At 35.3% G+C, this 25378-nt stretch overlaps 1 protein-coding gene and 1 pseudogene across 2 annotated transcripts in view; one reads left to right on the top strand and one right to left on the bottom strand.

The window, feature by feature from the left end:
* Nucleotides 1-25378, top strand: part of SYNDIG1 (synapse differentiation inducing 1) — a 254701-nt gene that overhangs the window by 101165 nt on the left and 128158 nt on the right. The window lies entirely within an intron of this gene.
* On the bottom strand, nt 24414-24532 carry LOC120604072 (uncharacterized; annotated as a pseudogene).

Genomic DNA, 25378 nt, shown 5'->3' with positions numbered 1-25378 from the left:
TCTGATGATATCTGTTAAAGAGAATAGAGAGTGTGAGCTCTGGCCATTCTAGAGTTTTGAGAAAGTTGGGAAAGTGCTTTGGCTTCCATTCAAAAAGCCTCTAAGTGTCTACTATTTTCCAAGGTCTAATATTTTTGCTGAAAGCAAAGTATAAATGCTGCTTATCTGCATGAAGTTTGGGAAGCAAATACATAAAAATGCGATTTCAGTATAACACAAGAGTTATGAGGAAAGACTACTCAGTCTACTCTGAGAACATCTAAAGGTGGGGATAAGGATCTGCACTGCATCTTGAGGAGGAGAACCACACTGTCATGCAAGAAGGAGGTGGTAGGAGAATTCTAGTACAGTGGAACATAGTGAGGAGATAAAGCACGGAGGCACCCAACCTGGATCTGCAGGGAACAGTAACTGGTAAAAATTGCTAGGACCTATAGATTATTGTGAGGTCTTGGAGACAAGATCAAAAAAAAAGTAAGGTTCTATTACCAAGGACCTTACCAGCCCTCAAACAGAGACTGGGTGTGGGGAACCATGGAAGGTTTTCAGGCATGAGTGCCATAGTCAGATCTGTATATTCAGAAGCTGTCCTGGCTGCAGAGTGGGTCAAGAGTGTAGGGGAGATGGAGATGAGAGTGAAGGGGATATGGGCTAGGACCAAACCCAATGCCCAGAGCCTATCTGGGGCCTATTTTAAGGGATGGTGAAAGAGAGAATCAGGACAGCATTAAAAATGAATAAATACTTAAAAAGTAAAATTTGCTATTGTTTGGAGATGATAGAAAGGAAGGAGTCAGGCTTCTCTTGTGCAGAGATCTTTCCAATCCCCCAAGTGGCCAAGTTAGCCAGCTGAGGATTTTTAGCTTTTTTATGAGTTTTCAAAAAATCAAACCCAATATATAATACCTACCAGCAGTGAGATGTTTGGAATAGTTATAGATTAAAACAAATTTTTGAATGTCTCCATCATTCCTTTGTCACTTATGTGGGCTTCATTCCTCCCTTCCCTCTCATTATATTCATATACTTTATACCCATTTCCTTGAATAAGTACGTTATGCCAAGGTCAGATGAGAAGATGATCAGCATATTTTATTAGTTCTCAATTAACTTCCATCACGTAGCTTCATAATGAACTAAATTCAAAAGAATTTTATTTCACTTTTCTTAAGACTTGCATGGGCTTCTGATCAAGATTGCAAATAAATACAACCAATATTTAAATTTATTTTTTTTTTTACATAATATGGCTTAATTCACATTTTTGGCAATCAGTTACTGAATTCATTTTGTTGCAACATCTTTCATGGAATGACTTCAGCCAGGTGACAAGGTTTGTGGAACTCCACAAAGATTCAAAAACAACTCAAGTGATGACTGATCATCTTTTAAATTAATGCTAGGAGATGAGTAGCTGGAGTAACAGGCATTTTTAACTGATCATCTTTTAAATTAATGCTAGGAGATGAGTAGCTGGAGTAACAGGCATTTTTAAATGGTTGGTCCAAAGCTCTGACAGGTAGTACAGACTTGTGGAGAGGTGAGGTCTGTTAACCTATCTACCTTTAATGATACAGCAACTGGAATCTTTATCATAATAATAGTACCTACTATATATTAATATTTTTATAGTGACCTCTGACTATAGTAGTAAGATGAATTGTGTTTGCTTATATATCTTAGCCACAGATGGTACACCCAGTGCCATTAAAGGAACAAGTTGTTTAAAATATGCTTCTTAGGCACGTAATAAGACTTTCTGGTTGACATCCAGGTAGCAAACACAGACCAAGAAATGGTTCCTTCCTCTCAGGCTGTAAGAGGAAGAAATCAAGAACCTTCAAGCATTCTGTCGTCTCTGGATGTTGAATTGCCACCTGTTTGCTATGACTTAGATGTTTAAGTTTTCTAGTGCCTTATAGTTTGTATGTATTAATAGTTTGTATTAATAAAGCAATACTGTAACAGAAAAATATATATATATATCCATAGAGGATTTCAGGGGCATCACTTAGAGTAGTTGCTTTGGTCCTTTAAGAATTCTATAAAAACAAAAATATTTTTTCAGCAATATTCTTATGGTATAGCTATGATACTCTTTATTCTGTTTTTCTGCAAATAAAAAAAAAACTAATGACTGGTTAGAAGTGCCATCATACATGCAGTAACTGTTCTAAAATTTATTCTTTTTCCTATTCCATGAAATAATAAAGAGACATGTATCAGTCATCACTTGCTGCATAAAAAATCACTCCAAAGCTTAATGGTTTAAAAATCTACTATGTATTTAACTCAAGATTCTCAAGTTAAACATTTGAGTGAGTCTCAGCTGAATAGTTGTTGCTCTGCTGGTCTAATCTGGGTTTCCTAATTGGTCTGTGTTAGCTGTTGCTCTACTAGACAGCCCTTCTTTCAAATGTTGTCTAATCATTGCCTGGGGTGACAGAAGTGACTAGACCACATGTGACTCATCATCTAGCAGTCATCTTATCACATGGAAGCCATGGTAGGGATTCCAAGAACAGCAAAAGGGAGTGAATCCCAGTGTGCAGGACTTTTCAAGTCTTCGCTTGTGTTACACAAATTATTGCTTATTAACTAAATCAAGTTACATGGCCAAGCCCAAAGTCAGTGTAGAAGGGACTATTTAGGGTAATAGTATTGGAAAGTGCCAACAAATTGGGTGCCAGTATTGTATCATTCTATCACAGAGCAAAAATTTTGGACTATTTGGCATAATTTTTTAAAGACCATTTTATTTAACAGAGTAACAACAGTCATAATTATATTATTATGGAAACAAAAAGCACAGCACATATTGATCTGGAGCTCTTCTCAGAAGGCAGTCCTACTTCAGAAAAAAAAAAAAAAAAGAAAGTCAAACCAATTTTAACTTCTTTGGGAGTTCTACCGGCTCACTTGGTCTGCAGAAAACTACAGTCCTCAGAAAGCCATTGCCTTGGTTAAGAGCAGAGGCCTTTGTCTCCGGAGTTCTTGTTTACCGGGAGACCTGCCTCTTATTTGTCCCCTTATCACTCTACCTGGAGAGGTTCATCTCTAGCATTTATAATGGAGACTTCTCTAATCCAGAGAGGTTTGCTCACCTGATACACATTTTTGCTAGAGCGTATAGAGCTTTCAGTTTGCCTTTGAGGCTGTGGTAGTAACGTGATTGGGTTCTTTTGCTAATTTCAAGAATCTTTATGGAAAGCCCTCAAAAATTATGATTTTCCATGCCCTACACTAAGAGAGTGAGCTGCTAGTCCCAGTGAAGGATCAGTTGTGGTTCATATCAGATAGAGGAGATCACAGGGGCTCTCTGAGGGATTAGCAGGAATGCAGAGATGGCTGCTCATCACTCAGTATGCCTGTACTCAGTATGACTAGGGGACCTCCCTTCAGGGTGCCCTCAGGACACTCTGGCTATGTGAAAAATTGGGCCTGGTACCCCAAAGCTCTAGGGCTTCCTCTCTGGTTTTTCACCAGTGTCATTAAGTTCCTAACTGGCAGCTAAAACCTCAGTCTACAGGAACACCAATAGTAAAAAACCACTTCTTTCTACACGAATAAACTCAGAAATACTGCAGGCACAAGTAATAAAGTAGCTCTGCAAAATATGAAATTTGAGTTTAAAGTTATGAAATGAAGTGGGTGAAGTTCAAGGATAGAAAAGCCTAACAGCCCACTTGTTGTTAGCGAGGCTTATCAGGTGTTAAAAGGCTGATTATTACTCATTCATATGACAATACAAAACCTTTTGGATCCTAGAGCACATGGAAATCATCACTTAGAAACAGTGCTCAAAGGGTTGAGATTTTTCTTCAGCAAAGGAAGAAAGGGGAAAGAAAACACATATTTATGGAACATATACTCTGTGCCAGGCTCTTCATGCACATTTTGCTATCTGATCCTCACATTAACACTGGCATCAGCTACTATTTCTGTCCTACCTTTCACGTGAAGCTTGGCAGGTGTCCAAGGTATCACAGTGTGCTTTGCTCAGGCAGCTCTTTGATCTGAGACATGCTGATTTTAGACTCTGATTTTCTAATAGTGATGCTGTTCTTTCTATATTAGAAAAAATTTTCATGCTAGAATGAATTGCTATTCAAATAAAGCATAAGGAGACAGAGCTGGGCAGTCACGGGACACTTCTTCACTTCTGTGAACCCTCTGCTAGGGCTGTCTAAGGTCTTTGAGTCTGCTTTCTCTTTTAAAACTTGGAACATGTTGGAAGAGATAGAATTTCATAACTTCAATGTAGCACTTACATATGCCTCATTCATAAATATGAACAAAGTAGGGAAGACTCAATAGACATTTGAAAAACCCAAAGCATGAATAAGACAGAACACTACCACCAAAAATATAACAATTGACCCAGAGGAAAAAGAAATAATGCAAATAATAATAGGCAACTTTTTGAAAATTATTTTTAGTATCCCTTCAGAAATTTGAGAGAGCTTGTTTTTGGAAGTGAGGATTTGGGGTTTTGTTTTGTTTGTTTGCCTCATTGCACTGGCTAGGACCTCAAACACAAAGTGGTGAGAATGAATATTTTTGCCTTTCTTCTGGTCTCAGAGAGGGAAGCATTCAGACTTTCATGATAAAGGATAATGTGATGTTCTTAATCGAGTGTAGGAAGTTCCCTTTTATCAGAACTTTGTTAAACAGTTTTTAAAATAAAAATTGGTGTTTAAGTTTGTAAAATGCTTTTTTCTGTGTTTCTTTAGATTATAACGTGTGAGATTTTTTTTGTCCTTTATTCTATTAATATGATCTATTAAATTAACTGATTTGCCGATCCTAAACCATTCTTATATTTGGGGATAAATTCCCCTTGGTCATGGTGTATACTCCTCTTTAAATATTACTGGATTTAATTTGCTAATAATTTGTTGAGAATTTTTATGTCTACGTTCATGAAGGATAATGTTCTGTAGTTTTCTTGTTTTCTTTTTCTGACTTTGGTATGAATGTAATACTGGCCACATAAAATGGGTTAGGAAGTGCTCCCTCCTCTATTTTCTCAAATATTCTGTAAAGTATTGGTTTTATTTATTTACTTACTTACTTACTTACTTACTTACTTACTTACTTACTTACTTACTTACTTACTTACTTACTTACTTATTTTTACATTAGTTTCAGGAATACAGTATAATGGTTAGACATTTATCTAATTTATGAAGTAATCCCCCCTATTACTCTAGCAGCTAACTGGCCCTACACACAGCCTTTATAAGTATTATTTTTTTAATATTTTCTAGAAGTATTTTTATACATTTAATATTTTCAGTGAAGCCATCTAGGCCTGGGCTCTTCTTTCTAGGTCAATGTTTTATTACTGATTTGATCCAATTTCTTTATTGTTTTAAGTCTGCAGATTTAAAGGAAATCCTTCAATTATCCTTTCTTCTTAACTTCATTTTAGTAATTTGTGCCATTCTAGGCATTTGTCCATTTTATCAAAGTTATCTAATTTGTTGACATAAAATTGTCATAATATTCTATTTAAATCTTTTAACATTCTACATGGTTGGTAACGTCTTCTCTTTCAAATCTTATTTTAAAAATTGGAGGTTTTCTGTTTCTTCCTTTGTCAGTCTAGCCAGAGGTTTATAAATTTTGTTGATCTTTTCAAACAGCCGACTTCTGGTTCCATTGATTTTTCTCTTGCTTTTTGATTTTCCACTTCATTGATTTACACTCATATATTTATGATAATCTTCCCTCTTTCTCTTTTGGGTTAAATGTGCTCTTTATCTAGTTTCTTTAGGTGGGAGCTTAGTTATCGATTTGGGATTTTTTTCTTCATAATATATATGGTTAAAGCTATAACTTTTTCTCAACCACTATTTTAACTACATCCTCTAAATTTGATGTGTTTTTTTTCTTTTTATTTAAAATATTTTTTAATAATCACTGTGATTTTTTATTTTACTTATTTATAAAAAGTGTTTTTTAATTTCCAAATATTGAGGGATTTTCCACAATTTTCTATCATTTACTACTAATATAATTTCATGTGGTTAAAGATCAGAGTTGGTATGATTTTTTAAAAATTTATTAAGATTTGATATCCAGTCTAACATATGTGTTCCAGGAAATGTCCCATGTGCACTTGTGAAAGAACATGTATTTTGTCATTGTATGAAGTGTTCTATAAATGTTTATTAGGTCAGGTTGGTTGATCATGATGTTCAAGTCTTCTATCCTTGCTGTTTATATGCCTGGTTGTCCCCTCAATTTTGTCATTTTGCCTCATGTATTTTGGGACTCCATTAGTAGGTGCACGTATATTTAAATTATGTTTTACTAAATATTTGACCATTTTATCATTATAAAATATCTCTGTGTTTAATAATATTTCTTGTTTGGGGACCTATTTTGCGTGACATTAATATACCTACTCCAGCTTTCTTATCATCACTGTTTGCCTCATATATGTTTTTCCATCTTTTGGCTTAAAATTTATTTTTGTCTCAGAATTTTAAGTGTGTCCCATAGAAAACACATAGTTGGATCTCATTTTTTTATTGTCTTACAATTTCTGTCTTTTAATTAGAGTGTTTAGTCTAATTGCATAAAATGTAATTTTATATGATTAGATTTATGCCTGCCATTTTGGGACATCTGTATGTCCTTCTTGGGACATCTGTATGTCTAGTCATGCCCTCTGCTCAATTTTTTAATTGACTGTTTGTTTTGGTGTTAAGTTGTACAAGTTCTTTGTACAAGTTAATATTTTGGATATTAACCCCTTATCAGATGTATAATTGATGAATTATATATCTTCTTCCATTCAGTAGGTTGTCTTCTCATTTTGCTGATGGTTTCCTTTGCTGTGCAAAAACTTTTTAGTCTGATGTAGTCTCATTTGTTTATTTTTCTTTACTTTTTAAAATTAAATTTATTGGGGTGACATTGCTTAATAAAATTATATAGGTTTCAAGTGTACGATTCTATGTTACATCATTGTATATTGCATTGTGTGTTCACAACTCAAGTCAAATTTCTTTCTATCACCATGTATTTGACCCTGTTTACATTTATCCACTTTCCTTCCTCTCCCTTTCCTCTGGTAATCACTAAACTTGTCTGCGTCTATGACATTTGTTTGTTTGTCTTGTTCATTTGCTGTTTTCAGTTTTATCTCCCACATATGAGTGAAATTATGTGATTCTTAGCTTTTTCTGACTTATTTTACTTAACATGATAATCCCAAGATCCATTCAGGTTGTCACAAATTACTATATTTCATCTTTTCCTATGGCTGAGTAATATTCCATTGTATATATGTACCACATCTCTTTTATCCAATCATCTATCAAAAGATACTTTAGTTTTTTTTGGCCACTGAGAATAATGTTGCAATGAACATAGAGGTGCATATATCTTTACAGATAAATGTTTTCCAGTGTTTTGATCAAAAATGAATGCTGTATCTCGTCAAAGGCTTTTCCTACATTATTAATAGGATCATATGATATTTACCTTTTATTTTGTTTACATGGTGTATCACATTAATCAATTTGAATATGTTGAACCATTCTTGCTCCTCTGGGGGAAAAAAACCTACTTGATCATGATGCATAATATTTTGAATGTACTATTGTATTCTATTTGCTAGTATTTTGCTTAGGATTTTTGAATCTGTATTCATCAGAGATATTGTTCTGTAGTTTTCTTATATTGTGTTATTCTTACCAGATGTTGACATCAGGGTAATGTTGGCCTCATAAAATGAGTTAGGAAGTTATCACCTCTTCTTCAATTTTTTGAAGAGTTTAAAAAGGACAGTTATTAAATTATCTTTGAATGTTTGGTAGAATTCACTTTTTGGGAGGTTTTTGATGATGGTTTCAATTTCCTTATTATTGATCTATCTATTTAGATTTTTCAGTTCTTCATGATTCAGTCTAAGAAAGTTATATATTTCTAAGAATTTGTTCATTTATTCTAGGTTATTGAATTTCATGACATAAAATCTTTCACAGTATGATCGTATAATACTTTGTATTTCTGTGGTATACATCGTAACTTCTCCTCTTTCATTTTTGATTTTGTTTATGTGTGTCTTTTCTCTTTTTTCCTTAGTGAGTCTAGCCAGGGGCTTGTCAATTTAACTGATACTTTCAAAGAACCAGCTCTTCGTTGCACTAATTCTTTCTATTGTCTTGTTCTCTATTTCATTTGATTCTCCTCTAATTTTTATTATTTCCTTCCTTCTGCTGACTTTGGGCTTCATTTTTTCTTCTTTTCCTTGTTCTTTAAGATGTAATGTTAGGTTGTTTATTTAGGATTTTTCTTGTTTCTTGAGATAGGCCTGTAATGATATAAACTTACCTCTTATTACCACTTGCTGTATCCCAAAAGTTTTGATATGTTGTATTTTCATTCTCATTTTTTCCTGTTTCTTTTGATCTCTCCTTTTATTTTTTCTTTGGCCTAGTTGTTCTTTAGTAGCATGTTGTTTAATCTCCACATATTTGTGATTTTTCCTGCTTCTTTTCTGCAGTTGATTTAGCACTGTAGCTAAAGAATATACTTGATATGATTTCAATCTTTTTAAATTTGTTGAGCCTAGTTTTGTGTCCCAACATAAGGTCTATCCTTTTATGTGCACTAGAGAAGAATGTATAATCTGATGTTTTAGGGTGAAAGGCTGTTGAAATGTCAGTTATGTTCATTTGGTCTAATGTGTCGTTTAAGGTTGATATTTTCTTATTTTCTATTTGGATGATCTATTTATAGTTGCCAATGTGATATTTAAGTCCCCTTCTATAACTATGTTTTTGTCAGTTTCTCCCTTTATTTCTGTTAGTAGTTGCTTTATACATTTTGAAATGCCCTGATTTGCAGCATATGCATTGATAAGTGTTATGTCTTCTTGATGTATTGTTCCCTTTATCATTATGAAATGTCCATCTTTGTCTCTTGTTACTTTTTTTATCCTGAAGTCTATTACATCAGATATAAGTATGGCTACATCCACTTTTCTCTTGATGCTGTTGGCTTGTAGTATCATATTTCATCCTTTCTCTTTGAGCTAATATTTTTCTTTGCAGATGAAATGTATTTCTTAAAGTCAGCATATGGTTGAGTTTTGTTTTTCGATCCAACCTGCTACTCTGTACCTTTTTATTAGTGCACTTGATCCATTTATATTTAGAGGGATTACTGAAAAATGAGGACTTCCTATAGTGATATTATCTTTTTATTTCCTGGTAGCTTGGTGTTTCTATTGTTTCTTTTCCCTTGTGTTTCTGTCTGTTATTTTTGTTTGGTGGTATTCTATGTTTTTTTCCTCGTTTCCTTTTTTTTATGTTATTTATTTCAGTTCTACATTTGTGTGTGTGGTTACTATTAAGTTTATATAAAAGAATTCTTATGTATAAAGTAGTCTTTTTTCTTCAGCATGCATCTTATCTCCATTCCCTTTTGCAAATTCAGAACTTTACCTCCCTTTTATGTTTTGTTGTCACAAATTATTCCTATTTATTCTGTGAGTTCATTTCTGACCATAGTCTTCTCTCTTTTTTTAATGTTTTATCTCCTTCAACACTTATGTTATATTTAAGTGTATAGTACCTTATTCTGAATAAGGGTTGTAATTTCCTGCAAAGCAATTTCCTGCTTTGTTGTCTGTTAATCATGTTACTCGTAGTTTTATATCCTTTTTCATTTTTGTTTCAGATAGAAAAACCCCCTTTAGTATTTCCTGTAATGCACAGGAAATTTCTTCAACTTCTGTATGTCTGGAAAGGTCTTTATTTCTCCTTCATATCTAAAGAACAACTTTGCTAGATATATTAATTATGGCTGGTAATTTTTCTCTCTCAATAGTTTGAATATTTGACTCTACTCCCTCCCAGCTTATAGAGTTTCTGTTGAAATATCCTATGATAGTCTAATGGAACTTCCTTTATAGGTTATCATCTTCTTTTCCTTAGCTGCCTTGAGAGTTCTTTATCATTAATTTTTGATAGTTTTAGATATAATGTGCCTTGGAGAAGGCTTTTTTGGATTGAAATAATTAGATATTCTATTTGCTTCTTAGATGCAGAAATCCAGTTCTTTCCATCAGTTTGGGAAGTTCTCATTGACTATTTGTTTGAATAGGCTCTCTGTTCCCTCCTCTCTCTCTTCTCCTTCTTATGTTCTTACATTACTCCTTTGATGGAGTCATATAGTTTTTATAGAGTTCTTTCATTTTTTCTCTACTCTCAAGTCTCTCTCTTTTTTCATCTGCATCATTTTCAGATTTCTATCTTCAATATCACTAATTCTTTCCTCCATCTGGTCAGCTCTATTTCTTAGGCTCACTATTTCATTCTTCATCTCCTTCATTGAGTTCTTCAGCTCCAAAAATTTATATTTGTTTCTTTTTTAGTTTCAATTTCTTTGCTAAAGCATGCCTTTTGTTGATTTTATTTCTGAGTTTATTAAACTGAGTTTTCTTGCATATCATTGAGTTTTTTCAAAACTGCAATCTGGATTCTCTATCATTTAAAACACACACTTTCATGTTTTTAAGTTTATTTTCTGGAGATTTTTTATTTTCTTTCTGAGCTGCCTTGTTACCTTGTTAATGGTATTTAATGGATTATTTTTCTGCCTAGGCATTTATGGGAATAAACTATTTTTTTAAAAAAATTAAGAGTGTTACCTCTTTAGCGGGTCGATAAACAGAGGTTTTTCTTTTGTTTTCCAGTAGATGATGCTGAAGTGCAAGTGTTTTATTTTCCCTTGCAGTGCTCCAGCATCTTGGATTTCTGCTAGGTGGTACAAAATGCCTTGTATTCCTTGGAGAGATGGGTGTCTCTTCTGTGACCAGGTGACCTCAGTCTCAGGACACCACCACCATGGGAGAATATAGTGGGTGAAACCATGAATTTCCAATGCTGCCTCAGCAGCCAGATACAGAGTTATGCTGCCTGAGATGTCCCAGGTGCCCCCAGTGAGATCAGCCTCAATGGGTGGGGGTGGGGTTGGCTGGAAGAGGCCACTGGTGTGTTTGTGACTTTGTTCTACTCCCAATAATGGTGACTGCCAGACCTTGGCTGCCTCATCTCTGTATCTCCACCCCTGTCATTAGGATTAGGCACAGTGTGCATGTGCTGCTCGGGAGCTGTCTCTGCAGTTATCAGGGCTATAGATGTTCTGTTTTGTAATCCAACACTCACTGCTACCATTTTGTCTAGGGCTCACTGCTAGTTCTCAGAGGGTATGAGAAGGCAAGCTCTGGGAGGGTGGAGGTAGGCAACCAGGCTCCATGGCTTTGTTTTCTGCCTGACAATGATGGCTGCTAGAACACAGCTGTCACACTTCTGTATTCGATCTCTGCTCTGATAGATCACTGGGTTCAGCCTTGATATGTGCTTATCATTCAGGCAGGAATGTGCTGGACTACAGAGACTGCACTTGTAGCCAGGTTCCTCTGCTCTCCTGCAATCCTCAGTGAGCTTTGGGCTGCATCTGCAGCGCCCTTCTCCACTTTTCTCCTTTCCCTCCTCTCACGTTCACCCTGGTTTGCTGACCTTCAGGTATTTCGATGCTCAGATCTTTCAGAAGTGCTTGTGTGTTCAGCAGGGAATTCTTTGTTGAATTTTAGCTGTTCAACATGTTCAAAGCAACCTCTCAGGTTACCACGCTTCTGACATCACTCCTGTTAGTTTAATTTTTCTTTCATTTCCCTTGCCAAAGGGACATGTCTCCTTGCCTAAGAAAACATACCAAAAAATATATTACTAAAAGAATGTCAGTGTTTACTGCTTGTGTTTTCTTCAAAGAGTTTTATGGCTTCGATTTTTACATTTAAGTCTTTAATCTAATTCTGAATTTTTCTTTGTATACTGTGTAAGAAAGTAGTCTAGCTTCTTTTTTTTTTTTTTTTTTTTTTTTGCATATAACCTCACAATTTTATTGAAGAAAATGTCTTTAATTCATTGTATATTCTTGCCTCCTTTGTCATAGATTAAATGACCATATTGGTGTAGATATATTTCTGTTCCATTGATCTCTGTATTTTTGTTGTTGTTGTTGTTTTTGTTTGTTTGTTTGTTTGTTTGTTTTTGCCAGTACCATGCTGTTTTGATTACTGTAGCCTTGTCATATAGTTTGCTACCAGGTAGTGTGAACCTCCAATTTTGTCATTCTTTCTCATATTGCTTTAGTTATTAAAGGTCATTTTTAATTTCATATAAACTTTAGAATTATTCATTCTAGTTCTGTGAAAAATGCCATTGGAATTTCGATAGAGATTGCATTGAATCTGTAGATTACTTTGGGTATCATGGACATTTTAATGACAATTCTTCCTATCCAGAAGCACAGTATATGCTTTTATTTATTTGTATCTTCTTCAATTTTTTTATTCAAAGTCTTATAATTTTCTGAGTACAGATTTTTACCTCCTTGGTTACATTTATTCGTACGTATTTTTTGATGCAATTGTAAATGAGACTGTTTTCCTAATTTCTCTTTCTGATAGTTCATTTTTGATGTCTAAAAATGAAACCAACTTTTAACTATTAATTTTGTATTCTACTAGTTTACTAACTTCATTGAACAGTTCTAATAGTTTTTTAATGAAATCTTTCAGTCTCTCTCTATATAGTATCATGTCTTCTGCAAGTAAAGAGAGGTTTACTTTTTGCTATCTAATTTGGATGCCTTTTATTTCTTTTTCTTGTCTGATTGCTGTGGCTAGGTTTTTTGAAACTATGTTGAATTGAACAGGTGAAAATGGATATGCTTGTGCTCTTCTTAATCTTAAGAAAAATGCTTTTAGCTTTTCACCATTGAGTATGATGCTAGCTGTGGTTTTATCAAATATAGCCTTTATTATGTTGAGGTATGTTCCCTCTAGTCCCACTTTGCTAAGAAATTATAAATGGATTTTGCATTTTGTCAATGCTTTTATGCATCTATTGATGCAAATTTATGATTTTTATTCTTTATTTTGTTTATGTGGTACATCACGTTAATTGATTTGAGAATATTGAACCAACTTTGAATATCCCAGGAATAAATACCAATTGACCATAGCATATGAACTTTTGTAATTTATTTTTTCCAAGATTTATTGAAATAGAATAGACAATTAGTTGTTCATATTTAGATTGTACAAATCAATGAAATTTTTCAATTATAATTGGCATAGAATAATATATTAGTATCAGTTGTACGGCATAGAGATCAAAGAGCTATATAACTCACAAAGTAATCACCCATTAAATCTAGTAAATCTTTTCCTATTTCCATATTTATTACAACATTATTAACTATTTTCCTTAAGTTACAATTTATAACTTCATGTCTAATTATGTAACTATCCACTTGTACTTCTTAATCCCTTCGCCCTTTTTCGTCATTCCCCCAACCCCTTCCCATATAATAACCTTCAAAATATTCTCTGTATCTATGAGTTTATTTCATTTTTGTTGTTATTGTTTATTTTGTTTTTTAGATTCCACATGTACATGAAATCATGCGATATCTGTCTTTCTCTATCTGACTTTTTTCATTCAGCTGAATATCCTCTAGGTCCATCAAGGCAATATCTTTTTACATCACTTTTAATCTGTGTGTGTCTTTTAGTCTGAAGTTAGTCTCTTGTAGGTAGCATACGTAGGGGTCTGGTTTTCTCATCCATTCAGCCACACTATCTTTTGGTTGAACACTTAATTCTTTTCTATTTGAGGTACTTATTGATAGGAATGTAGTCATTGCCATTCTTTATTCCTATTTAAAGAAATCCCTCTAGTATTTCCTATAATATCGGCTTGATGTTGGTGAATTCCTTTAGTTTATTTTTGTCTGGAAGATCTTTATCTGTCCTTCAACTCTAAATGATAGCTTTGCTGGATAAAGTATTCTTGGTTGTAGTTCTAGGTTTTCATCACATTGAATATTTTGTGTCAAGCGCTCTATACTGCATAGTTAATTTTGAGAAATCAGCTGCCAATCTTATGGGTCCTCCTTTTAGGTAACTAACTACGTTTCCCTTGCTGTTTTTAGGATTCTCTCTTTGTACTTAACTTTGGCATTTTAATTATGATGTGTCTTGGTGTGGGCCTCTTTGGGTTCCTCTTTCCTGGGACTCTCTGAGCTTTCTTGGATTGTATGTCTATTTCCTTCACCAGATGATGGAAGTTTTCCATCACTATTTCTTCAACTAGCTCTTCAACTTCTTGTTCACCAGGAAACTCTATGACATGAACATTTTTACTTTTAATTGTGTCCCATTGGCTTCTTAAATGATTATTATAGTCTTGGCTTCTTTTTTCTTGCCTATCTGATTGGGTGTCCTTGGCTTTCCCATCCTCTGTATCGGTAGTTCGATCCTCTTCTTTATCCACGCTGTTGATTCCCTCTAATATACTCTTCACCTCAGATAATGTGTTCTTCATTTCTGACTGGTTCCCTTTTATAATTTCCATTTCCATTTTTATGTTTTTCTTATCTCTTTGGTAAAGTTCTTACTGAATTCCTCTACACTTCCTCTATTTTCTTTGAGCATATTTATAACCAGCGTTTTGAACGCTGCATTTGTTAGATTGCTTGATTCCATTATTCCTGGATCTCTGTTCTGTTCACTCATGTGGTTTCTGCTTCTTCATCCTCCCATTTTGGCTGCCTTTCTGTGTCTGTTTCTATGTACCAAGCAAAGTTCCCACATCTCCCAGTGTTATATTAGCGTGGCTTTGTGTAGTAGGTGTCCAGTGACACAGTCTTCAGAGAGACTGAGCTGCAGATCAAGTTTAGCCCCAGCCTGTGTCCCTCCATGACCACCTGTTAAGATCCAGCAAGCAATCCACAACTAATAGTGCCTCAAGAGGCCATGCCAGAAACCAAGGCCAACTGCCACCTGTGTGAGTCTTAGAGTTGGCTCAGCAAGGAGCACCAGACTCCCAGAGGAAACTACTGGATGTGGCTTGTGCAAAGTTTCAGGAAATCTCTTGGGCAGAGTGACCTCTGTTATCCAGTTTGATGAAGTCTCAACTATGGCAGCACTGAGTCCACACAACTGGAGGGGGCAGGGCTCAACAGAGAAAAAATGAATACCACCAACTCTTCTGCTTGGGAGAAAGCCTTGCCTCTAGCCCTCTCTCTGACAATCCACTGTTCCCCTGTAAGTCCCTGGTTCCCTTCAAGCAGCTGACTGGGTGCTGGTGCTCAGAGTGAGCAAGTTCATCACTGCAAAAGATCTGCTAACACGCTTTTTTAACAAGCATCTGCAGCTGCCAGCTGCCGCTCCCATAGCTTTTGTGCCACTCAGCACCTTGGGACCCAGCAGACTCACGTCTTCGCCCCCTCCTACCTCCCACCATTACAGGATGATTTCTTATATCTCTCCCTAGTTGTAAGGCTTCTGTTCACCTAAATCCCAAGCGACTCTGCATTCTGTTTGCTCCATGTTTCTGTCACAACCTTGATTTGGTCAGAAGAGGATGAAAAAGCCTCTATCATCAACACCATTTTTTTCCCTGGCATTTCTTTTGTAATTTATTGCTGTATATATTTTAGGAATATTTTATTGAAGATTTTTGCATCTATGCTCATTAAAGATATTATCCTATAATTTTCTTTCTCACTTTCTTTCTTTCATTCTTTAATTTTAAGTGATTCTTTTTTTATTTTTGTTTTTATTTTTTTAATATTTTTCCTATTTTAATTAATTAATTTATTTTTTATGATGACATTGGTTAACAAAATCAAGTAAGTTTCAGCTGTACATTTTTACAGTAAGGAATATATATTTACACTGTGTGTTCACCTCTAATAGTTAGAAATCTTTCTGTCACCACATATTTGACCTCCTTTAACATCTCTACCTCTTTCATCCTCCCTCTCTCCTTCCCTAAGGCAACCACTAGTCTACTGTTCATGTCCATGAGTCTCTGTTTGTTTGTCCTGTTCGTTTGTTGCTTTTAGGTTTATAGTCCACATATAAGTGATATCATGGGATTTTCAACTTTTTCTGTCCAGCTTACTTCACTAAGCATGATTATCTCAAGTTCTATCCATGTTGTCACAAATGGCAGCATTTCATCTCTTCTTACGCTAAATAATATTCTATTGTATATATGTACCACAGCTGCTTTATCAAATCATGTATCATAGGATACTTCGGTAGCTTCTATATCCTGGCCACTGTGCTGCTATGAACATTGGTATGCAAATATCTTTTCTGATATAGGTTTTCAAGTCTTTGGGGTAAATATCTAGCAGAGGGATTGCTGGATTATATGGTAGATCAATTCTTAGTTTTTTGAGGAACCTCCATACTGTTTTCCATAGTGACTGTACCAATTTGCAGTCCCACCAGCAGTATATGAGGATTCCTTTTTCTCCGCGTCCTCTCCAACATTTGTTATTACTTGTCCTATTGATTACAGCTATTCTAACAGATGTGAGATGATATCTCATTGTGGTTTTGGTTTGCAATTCCCTAATAGCTAGCGATGTTGAGCATCTTTTCATATATTTATTGGCCATTTGTATGTCCTCTAGAGAGAAGTGTCTGTTCAGGTCCTCTGCCCATTTTCTGATTGGATTACTTGTTCTTTTCTTGTGTTGCTAGCAAATATATTTTCCCATTTGAATGGTTGTCTCTTTACCTTGTTGATGGTTTCTTTTGCTGAGCAGAAGCGTTTTAATTTGATATGGTTCTATTCATTTATTTTTGCTTTTACTCACCTTGCCTTTGAGGTCAAATTCATAAAATCCTCTTTGAGTTTAGTTCCTATGTATTGTTCTATGCATTTTATTGTTTCAGGTCTTATTTTCAGATCCTTAATCCATTTTGAGTTAATTTGGATGAGTAGTGAGAGAAAACAGTCTAATTTCATTCTTTTGCATATGACTTTACAGTTTTCCCAGCACCATTTATTGAAAAGGCTTTTCTCTCTCCACAGTATGTTTTCAGCTATTTTTGTTGAAAATATTTTGCCCATATAAACATGGATTTACTTCTGGACTCTCAATTCTGTGCCACTGGTCTGTGTGTTTGTTTTTCTACCAATACCATGCCGTTTTGATTACTATCACTTTGTAGTATAATTTGAAGCTGGGCAAAGTGAGGCCTCCAGCCTTGTTCTTTGTTCTCAGATGTCTTTGGCAATTTGGGGTCCTTTGTGCTTCTATACAAATCTGATGATTTTTTGTATTATTTCTTTAAAAAATGCCAATAGGATTTTGATGAGAATGGCATTAAATCTGTATAATGCTTTAAGTAATATTGTCATTTTAACTACGTTGATTCTTCCAATCCAAGAACACAGAGTATCTTTACATTTCTTAGTATCTTCTCGATTTCTTTTAATAGGGTCTTATAGGTTTCATTATATAGATCCTTCACATGTTTCATTAGATTTATTACTAGGTATTTTATTCTTTTTCTTGCAATTGCAAAAAAATTTATTTTTTCCACTTCTTTTTCTGACACTTCATTATTAGAGTATAGAAACACTATGAATTTTTTAACAATTATTTTGTATCCAGAAACTGTGCTGTATTTGCTTATTGTTTCTAGTATTGTTCTTGTGAAATCTTTAGGGTTTTCTATATAGAGAATCATGTCATCCACAAATAGCAACAATTTCACTTCTTTGTTTTCTATTTGGATGTCTTTTATATCTTTCTCTTGTCTATTTGCACTCACCAGGACCTCCAATGTTATATTGAATAACAGTGATGATAGTGGACAGCCTTGCCTTGTTCCTGATCTTAGAGGGAAGGTTTTTAGTTTTTTACCATTAAGTATAATGTTGGCTGAGGGTTCGTCATATGTGGCCTTCATTATACTAAGGTACTTTTTTTCTATACCAATTTTGTTAAGTGCTTTCACCATAAATGGATGCTGTGTCTTGTCTAAGGCTTTTACTGCATCTATTGACATGATCATATGATTCTTATTTTTTAATTTGTTTACGTGCTGTATCACATGAATCGATTTGCATATGTTGAACCATCCCTCTGCCCCTGGGATGAAGCCCACTTGATCATGGTGTATAATCTTTTTAATATATTGCTGTATTCTGTTTGGTAGTATCTTATTTTGGATTTTTGCATCTGTGTGTGTGTGTGTGTGTAGGTGTGGCTGTACATACATACAAGATGTGCACGTGTGTGTGTTATTTTTACCAGCTTTTGGTATCGGGGTAATATTGGCCTCACAAAAAGAGTTAGGAAATATAGCCTCATCTTTGATTTTCTGGAAGAGTTTGAAGAGAATAGATATTAAATCTTCGAATGTTTGGTAGAATTCACTGGTGAAACCATCTGGTCATGGACTTTTACTTTTTGGCAAGTTTTGGATGATTGTTACAGTTTCTATACTGCTGAACAGGCTATTTAGATTTTCCAGTTCTTCTTGATTCAGCCTAGGAAGGTTGTGTTTTTCTAAGTATTGGTCCATTTCTTCTAGGTGATTAAATTTTGTGTTATATACTTTTTCATAGTATTCTTGTATGATCCTTTGTATTTCTGTGGATTCTGTCATAATTTCCCCTTTCATCCTTGATTTTGTTTATTTTTGTCCTTTCTCTATTTTCTTTAGTGAGTCTAGCCAGGAGGTTGTCGATTTTATTAACCTTCTCAAAGAACCAGCTTTTTGTTCTATTTATTTTTTCTATTGTTTTTTTTGTCTTCACTATCATTTATTTCTGCTCTGATTGTAATTATTTCTTTCTGTCTGTTGTCTTTAGCCTTCATTTGTTCTTCTTTTTCCAGTTTTTTATGATGAAGCGTTAGGTTGTTTATTTGGCCTCGTTCTTGTTTTTGGAAGTAGACTTGTAATGATATGAACTTTCCTCTTATGACCGTTTTTGCCATGCCCCAAAAGTTTTGATACGTTATACTGTCATTATCATTCATTTCTATGTATCTCTTGATCTCTCTTGTTATTTCTTCTCTGACTCATTTATTCTTCAGTAGCATGTTGTTTAGTCTCCATGTACTTGTGCTACTTCTTGCTTTCTTTTTGCAGTTGACCTCTAGTTTCAAAGCATTATAATCAGAGAATATGGTTGGTATGATTCCAACCCTCTTATATTTGTTGAGGCTATCACCATGTCCCAGTACTTGGTCGATTCTTGAGAATGTTCCCTGTACACTAGAGAATGTATAAGCAGCTGTTTTGGGATGGAAGGCTCTGTAAATTTCAATTATGTCCCATTGGTCTAATGTGTCATTTAAGGATGTTATTTCCTTATTGATATTCTGTTTGGATGATCTGTCTATATCCGACAGTAGGGTATTTAAGTCCCTTACTACGATAGTATTTTTTATCTGTTTCGCCCTTTAGTTCTGTTAGTAATTACTTTACATATTTCAGGGCTCCCTGATTGGGAGCATAGATATTAATAAGTGTTATGTCTTCTTGGTGGATGATTCCCTTTATCATTATAAAGTGTCCCTCAGTATCTTTCTTTACTTTTTTTTATTTTGATGTCTATTTCATCTTATATTAGTTCCGCTACTCCTGCTTTTCTCTGAATGCAATTTACTTGAACTATCATTTTCCACTCTTTCACTTTGAGTCTATATTTGTCTGAGGTGTATCTTCTGGAGGCAGTATATGGTTGGGTCTTGTTTTTTGATCCATTCTGCAGCTCTATGCCTTTTTATTGGTGAGTTCAGTTTATTTACATTTAGAGCAATTATTGAAATAGGAGGTTTTCCTATAGCCATTTCATCTTTTGCTTTCTGGTAGCTCGTTTTTTCCTTTCCCCACTTGTCCTTGTGTGTCTCTTTTTTTTAAATTTTTTTTATTTTCATTTTTTTATTTGTTTGCATTTTTAGGATTTTCCCTCTGGTCCTTCTTGTTTTATGTTATATATTTCATTTCTGAATCTTTGGCGTATGATTACCATTATGAAATTGTAAAGGATAGTTATATATATTCCATTTTCTTTTTGTGTGCCTTACCTCCATTCCCTTTTGTAAATTTGGGTCTTTAAATCCCCCACTTTTCTCTCATTGTTGTCTCAGTTTGTCCCTATGTATACTGAACAATCATTACTATCTTACTATAACAAATCTCTTCTTATTGTTTAAGCTTATAATGCCTTGTTCTTAGTAAGAGTTCCTCTGCTTCTGTCTCTCTGCTTGTCTCTTTATTCCCAATTATGTATTTTTTTTTTGTCATTTTGCTGACAACATTCAGTATTTCCTGTACTCCAGGCCTCGTAGTGGAGAACTCTTTCAATTTTTTTATGTCTAGAAAGGTCTTTATTTCTCCTTCATATCTAAAGGAGAGCTTTGCTGGATACATGATTCTTGGTTGGTAGTTCCTTTCATTTACTAGTTTGAATATTTGATTCCACTCTTTTCTGGCTCATAAGGTTTGTGCTGAGAAGTCCATCTAATAGGTTATCATCTTCTTTTCCTTGGCTGCCCTGAGAATTCTTTATTTGTCATTGATTTTTGATAATTTTAACACAATGTGTATTGGGCATTAATGGAAATGTATTCTGCTTTTTTTCAGAAAAAAAGATTTATTATATAATGGTCTCTTTAGCCTGTTGCTATGAAGGTGTCTTTCTTTTGGTTTCCAGTAGGTGGCATCTGATCCTCTTGGATCTCTGCTTTATGTAAAGCCTTAATAATGCCTTTTTTTTCCTTATAGATATTTAATAACGCTCACTACCCTCAGTCTCAGTCTCTGTCAGTGTTAGCAGCAGTTTCAGTAGTGTTTGCTCAGATTCATCTGGGGCTCTGCAGTATTCAGTCTCAGAGGACATAGCGGGAGGGGCCCTCTGGGTTGGAGGATAGGGGCTGCTATTCAGCCTAGCGTTTTGCAACTGCAGCTGGTAATAATCATCTGCTATTTCTTGGACTTTCCCGCTTCTCTGGTGTGTAGTTTGGGTGTTTTTTCGTTGTTGTTGAGTTTTAGATGTTCAGCTTATTGTTCTTTCAAGAGGAGAGAACTGGGGATGTCTTTCCACTCTACCATGTTTCTTTCATCACTTCCTCTTTCATTCTTTTTTGTAATCCCTATGTCTACTTTGGTATCAGTGTAATGCTGACCTCATAAAATGATCTTGGGGGCCTTTTTGTTATTGCCATTGTATTATTCATATTTTTGATATTTTTTTCTTTAATAAGTTGTTTTAACTTTTTTTTTTTTTTTTTTGTAATACTGGTTTGGTTTGGATGAGCTCCTTTAGATTTTTTTCCTGGGAAACTCTAATTCTCTATCAATTCTAAATTATATTATTGCTGAGTAGAGAAATCATGGATGTACTTTCTTGCTTTTCACCATTTTGAATGTTTTGTGCTAATCCCTTCTGGCCTGGAAAGTTTCTTTTGAGAAATCTGTTGACAGTCTTATGGGAGCTTCCTCGTAACTAACTGGTTTCTCTTTCTGCTTTTAAGAGTCTCTTGTTTGTCTTAAACCTTTCACATTGTAATTATGATGTGTCTTGGTGTGAGTCTCTTTGGGTTCATCTTGTCCGGGGCTCTCTGCACTTCCTGGACTTGTATGTCTATTTCCTTTGCCAGGTTAGGCAAGTATTTTATTATTATTTTTTAACTATGTTTTTAATTCCTTGCTCTCTCTCTTCTTTTTCTGGTGACTCTATAATTTGAATTTTGGTAACTTTGATGTTGTCCTAGAGGTCCCTTAAACTGTGCTCTTGTTGTTATTATTTTTTTTTTTCTGTTCTAATTGGATGTTTTCCACTACCTTGTCTTCAAAATCACTGATTCAGTCCTCTGCTTCATCTAATCTGCTGTTGTTTTCATCTAATATATTTTTCACATCAGTTATTACATTCTTTATTTCTGACTTTCTTTTATATGGTTTCTAAATCTTTGTGCAAGTTCTCACTGAGTTCATTTACCTTCCCTTAAGTTTATTGAGCACCCTTACAACAAGTGTTTTGAACTATATATCTGGTTGATTGCTTGACTCTATTTTATTTGGGTTTTTTTTTTTCCTGTAGTTTTGTCCTCTTCTTTCATTTCGGACATGTTTCTTTGTCTCCTCATTTTATCTAACCCTCTGTGTTTGTTTTTATGTATTAGGTAGATCTGTCACATCTCCTTGTCTTGTCAGAGTGGCCTTATGTGGTAGGTGTCTTGTGAGACCCTGTGTCACAGTCTCCTCTGTCACCTGAGCCATGTGCTCGAAGCATGTCCCTCGGGCGGGTTGGATGTGTTCTTCTGTTTTAGATGAAGCTTGAATGCTGTTGACATGTCAGTGGGAAGGATTGACTCTCAGGCTTTCTGGTTGTTAGGAATGGTTCTGACTGCGGCAGATAAGCCATTGTGCAGGGGCTGACCCCACAGAGTAGGATTTATTTTGGTGGGGCTCTGGTGCCTACTGAGTTCATCCTTTAGATTTTTCATTTCTGGAGCTAATTGGGTAATGCTTTGATGTGATCGGAATCTAGCCACCAGTGCTCTAGGGCATCTTGGGAGGGGCTCCAGTGCAGGCCAAGTTTTTCCACTGCCCATGCATAACCCACAGCCACTTGTTAGGAGCTACAAAGTGATCTTCAGATGGTTGCTGCCTGTGCTGCACATGAAGAATCCTGGGAGAGGCTAAGCTGTGAAACTAGACCCACTACCACTAGAGTCAGTCATGGGACCTTTTGGCAAGAGTAACGAGGCCATGTGTCCAAAGCCGAACATTGCTTTGGGGGATTTTTAATCCTTGGAGATATTTTAGAAAAGTCCACAGTGGAAGCCAAGACAGGCCATTTGTGTGGAAGAGCCACTGGTAGTGGCTTGGCTGGACCTTTCTGTGGGGCAGCATGTCAAGGAATCATTAGGGGAGAGGCTGACTGGGGGAGGGCTGAACAAAGAATCAATGGCACCTACCAGCACTTTTGCTGTGGAGAGAGCTGCCCCTCTAGTCCTCTTCTTGAAACCAGACAGTTCAATTCCTCCCTGTATGTCTCTGTCACTTTTTCAGCTACTGTTCTTTCACTGGAGTTTAGGGCAAGTGTTTATGATCAAGTGAGTCTGTGCTCAGGCACTTTTAGAGGATGCCTGTGTCTACAGCAGCTTTCCAATTCACCTGGATGGAACCCTTGCTGGTGCTCTGGGCTGGGGAGTCGTGTATGGCTGGGCACTAGCAATCAGGATATCTTTCTGGATTCTTAACCACCATGCATAAGTGTGAGTTCAGCCTATTTTATGTCTCTGCCTCTCCTACCATTCTTGAAGTGACTTTTTCTTTATATCCTTAAAAGATGTTATAGGAGTCTGTTCAACTAATCTTCATGTGATTCTCAGTGGTGGTCATTCTACAATTTACTGATAATTTTGATATGGTCATGGGAGGAAGTGAGCACAGCATTTATCTTGTTCATGATCTTGACCAGAAATTTTCTCATGAACATTCTTAATGACATCTAGAATAATGAATCCTTTCAAGAAAGTTTTCAATTTTCTTTCACAAATTCATCAAAGGAATCACTATATGGCAGCTATAGCCTTATGAATGTATTTCTTAAATTATAAGACTTAAAAGTAAAAAGTATTACTTGATCCATGGGCTTCAGAATGGTTGCTGTATTAGCAGGCATAGAAACAACATCAATCTCATTGTATATATTCATCAGAGCTCTTGGGTAACCAGGTGTATTTTCGGTGAGCAGTAATATTTTTAAATAATTCTTTTCTTCTGAGCAGTAGGTTTCAACAGTTGGCTTTAAAAAATCAGTAAACCATGTTGTAAACCGATGTACTATTATCCAAGTTTTGTTGTTCCATTTATAGAGCATAGGCAGAGTATATTAGCATAATTCTTAAGGGCTTTAGGGTTTGGGGAATGGCAAATGTGCATTGACTTCAATTTAAAGTCACCAGCTCTATTAGCCCATAGCAAGAGATTCAGCCTATCCTTTGAAGCTTTGAGGCCAAGCATTGACTTCTATTCTCCAGCTGTGAAAGTCCTAGATGGTATCTTCTTCCAATATAAGGCTGTTTCATCTACATGGAATATCCGATCTTAGCTAGATCTGAATAACTTTCTGCAGCTTTTACATCAGCATGAGCTGCTTCACTTTGTACTCTATGTTATGGAGACAGCTTCTTTCCTCAAATCTCATGAACCAACCTTTGCTATCCTTCTGCAGCTTCCTCACTTCTGTCAGCTTTCATAGAATTGAAGAGAGTTAGGGCCTTGCTCTAGATTAGGGAATGTTATGACTGTTTAATCCTCTGTCCAAATCACTAAAACTTTCTCCACATTAGCAATAAGACTGTTTAACTTTCTTATCATTTGTGCATTCACTGGAGTAGCACTTTTAATTTCCTTCAGAAGTTTTTCTTTTTTCCTTTTTTTTTTTTTTTTTTTTTTTTTTTTTTTTTTTTTTTTTTTAGGTGAAGCAACCCTTGGTTGACCTTGTCAGCTTACGATCCCTTATTTTTCACCTATTTTTATTTTTTTATGCCTATAGCACCTGGTCTTCTTAGGTGGTCTCCTATCCAAGTACTAACCAGACCCGACCCTGCTTAGCTTCCAAAATCAGATGGGATCCAGCTTGTTCAGGGTAGCATGGCCGTAGACCAGAACATTTTTTTTTTTTTGCATTCACAACTTGGCTAACTGTTTGGCACAAGAGGCCTAGCTTTCTGCCTGTCTTGGCTTTCCACATGCTTTCCTCATTAGGCTTAATCATTTCTAGTTTTTGATTTAAAGAAAGAGAGATATGTGACTCTCTTTCACTTGAACACTTCACTGTCATTGTGTTGTTATTAACTGGCTTAACTTCAATATCATTGTGTCTCAGAAAATAAGAAGGCCTGAGGAGAGGGAGGGAGATAGGGGAATGGTCATTGGGTGAAGCAGTCAGAATACACACATTTGTCATTTAAGTTTGCCATTTTATATGGGTGCAGTTCACGGAGTTCCAAAACAATTACAATTGTAATATCAAAGCTCACTTATCACAGATCACCACAACAAATATAACAATGCAAAAGTTTAAAATATTGTAAGAATTACCAAAATGTAACACAGAGGCAAAAGTGAGCAGATGGAAAAATGGCATCAATACACTTGTTCAACACAGGATTGCCACAAGCCAGATTGAGTAAAATGCAATATCTGTGAGGTACTTAAATAAAGGAAAGCACAATAAAGTAAGATTTGTCTGCACTTATAATTTCTAAAGAAAATATAAAAAATATTTCATGAAATATAAACATGATTGGAATAGTAGTATGCTGTATATCCTTTTAATTTTCCATATCAAGGATAACTCTCATTTAATGGGTAACTCAAGGCATCGTTCATAAAATAAAAATTAATAACTTTATATTCTCTTCAAATATATTTTCTTCTTAGTAAAATGCACTTAAGTTTGTAATTACAGCCATTTGATGAGGAGAGAATCTGAGATAATAAATCCAT

This window comes from Pteropus medius, unplaced genomic scaffold (assembly GCF_902729225.1).
Source record: "Pteropus medius unplaced genomic scaffold, Ma_sr-lr_union100, whole genome shotgun sequence".
NCBI lineage: Eukaryota > Metazoa > Chordata > Mammalia > Chiroptera > Pteropodidae > Pteropus > Pteropus medius.
Note: the sequence above shows the minus strand (reverse complement) of the source record. Positions and strands in the feature narration are given on the sequence as shown.